Source organism: Tenrec ecaudatus, chromosome 11 (assembly GCF_050624435.1).
Source record: "Tenrec ecaudatus isolate mTenEca1 chromosome 11, mTenEca1.hap1, whole genome shotgun sequence".
Taxonomy (NCBI): domain Eukaryota; kingdom Metazoa; phylum Chordata; class Mammalia; order Afrosoricida; family Tenrecidae; genus Tenrec; species Tenrec ecaudatus.
In genome coordinates this window covers 40,596,286-40,601,454 of record NC_134540.1, presented here as the reverse complement: position 1 = coordinate 40,601,454, position 5,169 = coordinate 40,596,286, and positions in this window count along the sequence as shown.

Sequence of the window (5,169 nt, the reverse complement as noted above, 5' to 3'; positions counted from 1 at the left end):
AAATGGGATATACTGAAGAAAAAACACCTGTGTACATCGAAAGAATTCACCAAGAGAGCAATAAGAGAGTCCACAGACTGGTAAAACATCTTTAGCAATGATGCATCAGCCACAGGCATTATTACTAAAATCTGTAATAATCTGCTAGCTTCAAAAAAAACAACAAAACTAATTGCCCACTTGAGAGGTGGGAAAAGAACCTGAACAGAAGTTTCATAGGGTCAGAAATCCGATCGGCCAACAAACATATGGGAAATTGTTCCCGATCTTTAGCCATAAGAGAAATGCCTTTTAAAACAACAATGAGGTACCACTTAAGACCCTCAAAGGTAGCCCAATTCAAAAAATCAAAAGGAACAAATGTTGAAGGGGATGTGGGGAGACAGGAACTCTCATCCACTGATAGTGGACTTGGAAGTATGTACAGCCACTATGGAAACCAATCTGGTGATATTTAAAACAGATGGAAATCCAGTTACCATATGACTGAGCCCTCTACTGGACATATACCCAGAAGAGGCAAGAAAGAAACCAAGGCCAGACATCTGTGCTCCAATGTTCATTGCAGCACAATTCACAATTGCAAGGAGTTGTAAGCAACTCAAATTTCCATCAACTGATGATTGGATTAAAAAGCTGTGGTATATACATACAATGGAGTACTACGTTTTGGTATATACATAAAATGGAATACTACGCATCACTAAAAAGCAGTGATGAACATATGAGCACATCACTGCATGGGAAAACTGGATGAAATCATGCTAAGCGAAGTAAATCAAGCACAAAAGGACAAGTACCAAATGAATCTGCTGAGGTAAGCTTTTAAAAAAACGTGCAAAATGGGCATTGAGAAAAAGCTACTGTATGCAAACATTATTTGGGTGAGGACCAGATAATGTGACAGGGACCAGAAAAAATACAGGGACATACATAGTAGACAACCAAAAAGGAGGCAGAGAAAGGAAAATAATTATAATAATAAAAAAGAAATGGGTAGCAGGGCCACAGGGCACTAACCCACCCAAGGGGAGGGTATTGTTTATATCTCCACAGGGAAAGAGGGACCAGACTTCAACCAATGCTCCAAGATGTGAATGCCACATGCTGGAGTGGAGTAGGGAACCAGTGGAGAGGTCTGGAGGACCGGTCCCAACCCCAACTACTAAGTGGACACCTGCCTCTCCCCTCAGAAGAATTTATTTCAAAGGATGGCAGTGAATCTACAGCTCTGGGAGAGGGACATATCTGATCAGAGCACACGGGAGCAGAAGAAGGGGGAGGAGGAGAGAATGGAGCACATCCTGGTCCACCATGCCGTGAGGACAATGTTCCCAATTAGAACAGCCAGTCGACAGTGAGGACCACATATCCGGTCCCACTATGAGACATGACGCCCCTCACTTACCCATAGCCCTATAGGGAACAACAGCAGAGACACAGTGTGGGAATTGTACCCGATCTGATTCCGCCACACCAAGGCAAGTCGAATGACTTTACAGGTTTTCTTGGACTTTTGGAATTGTCTGCTGAGGTGTCTCCAGGTGGGTTTGAATTGTTAATCTTTGCCTTGGAGTTGAGTGTTTAGCTGTGTATTAGACCCAACGGCCCCTACCAGGTCATTATGGAATGCAATTGCTTGATGGGAAGGAGTTTGAGGTCTGATATAAAAGTTCCCCAAGTAGTACTTATATTTGTATGCCCTCCTATTGCAGATCCATTGTTCACGAAGGACTTCCAGGCTCATCTCCATCTATCTCACCAATATAGAAGAGAAAACTTGTTATTTGGGAAAATTTAAAACTGAGAAGACTATTACGCTACATGCCATGGTTTTCATCGAAGCTTTTCGTCTAAAGAATAAAATATCTCAATTTCCTTAAATTATCATGGTGTGTGGGCTCTCAATTCTCTCTCTTTTTGAAGGATCCCTTTGGTTTCTATCTTTGAATTCTTATCGGTCTTTGCAATCAATTCTTTCGTTTCTCTCTTGGCTACTCTTTCTTTTCGAACCATGCTGGATACATGCTTTAAAAGGGAACCAAACTTGCCTGTAATTGTGAAGAGATGCGCGGTCGCAGGCTAACTAAAATGGGCTCCCGAGTGAAGGAGCTAATAGGCCAGCGTGTTTAGCTCTGCCCCTTTATTGTGACTTATATCAGGACTGGGGCTATTTGTGAGGCCAGGGTTTTTCAAAGAAACTTTAAGGTTTAGCCTAACACACGATATTATCTGTTCTTGTATTCAATGTATATGTCTACATTTTGGAGAAAACATGATGGTGCTTTTCTTAATCTGGCTTCACTCATCACACACAAAGCATAAACTATATAATATCTGTATTCTTCTGCTTCTTGAATAGGGTTCCCTCCTTCTCCCCCATCCCCTCCAACTGCATCCAGAGCTTCTATTTTATGTCTTTTGGCTACACCTTCCTCAGAGGCTGTCTCAGTTTAACATTAAGGACCAGTTGCACATTTAAATGGACCATCCAATAAATGAAGCCGCTCAACAGTACAAACTAGCGTCTGAACCTAACAAGACACATCCATTCTAGTGTAGCTCTCTTCAGTGAGTGTGAAGCTGTGAGACACATTTTAAATAGTAGTTTTCTGTATTGTCTGCACCCTTTAATAAGAGCAGACACCTTTTGACACTACTCCCTGTTATATAAGAGAACTGAGGGCAACCTCCGTGCAAATCCCCATTAACTGATGGTTTTCTTTCATTGCAGTCAATAGAGACCTTTGGAAACCTACTGAAACTACTTTCAAATGCTGTTTTTCTTACTGAGAAATTGGATTCCAGGTAAAGGCCCTGCCTGTCCTGGGCCTGTCCCAATCTTCTTCACTCAGCTTACAAAACAGGGAGCATGGACTGAGAGGGTTCCAGCCTTACTTTTATTGCAAACAGCCTTCATGGATTTCTGTTAAAATGGTAACAATATATTTGAGGAGGAAAAAATTAAATGGATAGTTCTTATTTAACAAATGAATCTTTTAGCCCTTTGCTTCTGCACAGTACAGTCCTTTTTTTTTTTTTCTTTCTCTTATTCCCCGGGGATTTAGGCCCATTTCTGATTCTGTTTCCCTAACCCGCTATGAGAATAGAAAGGCAATGAACTCATTTGTTTTTTGTTTTAGCAATGTCTGTCTTTTCAGTCAGTAAATTGTCCTGCCCATCTGTGAGAGCCTTCACGCTCTCTGTCACTGACCTTTTGTTCCTTCCATGCTTGAAAAATGTCTTATTATTTGTCGCAACGTCTTCTGCAATCTCGTTTTCATTTCCCACCTTTCCTTTTCTGATCATATTTTTCTTTTACATTTCAAGTTTCAAAATCATTTATGTATTCATGGATTTTCATGAGATTTCCCCCCTCAGATATTCCCCCTTTCCTCTCTGTGGTAGCAGTAGTGCAAAATTGCCTCCGAGTATTTCCAGCGACCTTCTGCATTTACTAAGTTCACTCAAAGGAAAATTTAAATGCTTAATTAATTTTTGATCTTCATTATGAATGCTAACTTTCAAATGAAAGTACTGAAAGTGCTTTTCACTCAATCAGTTATAAAATAATGGTAGAGTGAGGACCTTCTGAGGAGCGCAGGTGGTGTTGTTACTTGTTGAGTGGCTAAGTGCAAGGTCTGCAGGTCGAAGCTGCTTTGACCGGGCTTTCGAGACTCCACAAGAGAAGTTGCACCAGACCCTCTGAGTCCCTGTCACCTGGAGTGAAAAGTAGCTACTTTGTTTTAATAGGTATGTTTTGTCACAACGATGTTCAACTTATGAAAAAGCAGATACAGTCCATTTCTATTTCAATGTATTTTTGTGTGTGAACATTTAAAAAATAAGTCATTAAAACCCTTATGGAAAACAGTTCTAGTTTGACACATATGCGGCTGCCACAAATCAGAATCAACTCCATGGCAACCAATTGGCAACTGGTGATCAATCAGTCTGGATACAGAGTTTAATCTGAACTTCATTGAAATATTTTTCAGGGATTATGCTTGGAATTAAAAGCTGCCAGCTTACTCCCCCCAGAAGAATTTATATCAAAGGACAGCATTAAATCTGCAACTCTAAGAGAGGGACACATCTGATCAGAGCACACGGAAGCAGATGAAAGGGGAGGAGGAGAGAGTGGAGCACATCCTGGCCCACCATGCCGTGAGGATGATGTTCCCAATTAGAGCAGCCAGTTGACAGTGAGGACCACATGGCCGGCCCCACTATGAGACATGACGCCCCTCACTGACCCATAGCCCTATAGTGGACAACACCAGAGATACAGTGTGGGAATAGCACCCAATCTGATCTCTCCACACAGAGGCAAAACACTAAGGGGGTGTAACAGAACAGCAAGGTAATGGATTGGAGAAGTCCCCAGGGAATGCTGAAGGTTGACTTTGGGACCAGGGCATGGTGCCCCAACAGACTGGATTGGAAAACACCCCTAAATGCTAACAAACACTCCTTGAACTAACTACAAGGTTTTCTTTCTTCTTGTATGTGTGTTTTTTGTCATCGGTTTATTATTGTTTTTTTTTTTATTTTGTTGCGTGGTTTTGCTCTGTCTGGTTTTTGTGTATGTTATTATCTCCACAGGTCTGTCTATATAAGATAGGATGGATGAACAATCTGGAGGAGAAAAGGGGACCAACAGTTCCTGGGGGACATGGGAGAGAGGGAGGTGAGGGGAAAGGTAGTGGTGTTAACCAACTCAGGGACAAGGGAACAACAAATGATCCAAACCAGTGGTAAGGTGCATTTAGAAGGCCTGGTAGGGCATGATCAAGGGTAATGTAACCAAGAGGAATTACTGAAACCCAAATGAAGATTGAGCATGATAGTGGGACAAAAGGAAAGTCAAAGGAAATAGAGGAAAGAGCTAGGAGGCAAAGGGCATTTATAGAGGTCTACATAAAGGCATGTACATATGCAAATATATTTATATATGAGGATGGGGAAATAGACCTATGTGCATATATTTATAGGTTTAGTATTAAGGTAGCAGAAGGACATTGAGCCTCCATTCAAATATTCCCTCAATGCAAGAATATTTTCTTTTATTAAATTGGCATTCTATGAAGCTCTCCTTCCTGACACAACCACTGAAGACAAAGTGGGTGAATAAGTAAATGTGGTGTAGAAAGTTAATGGTGCCTGGCT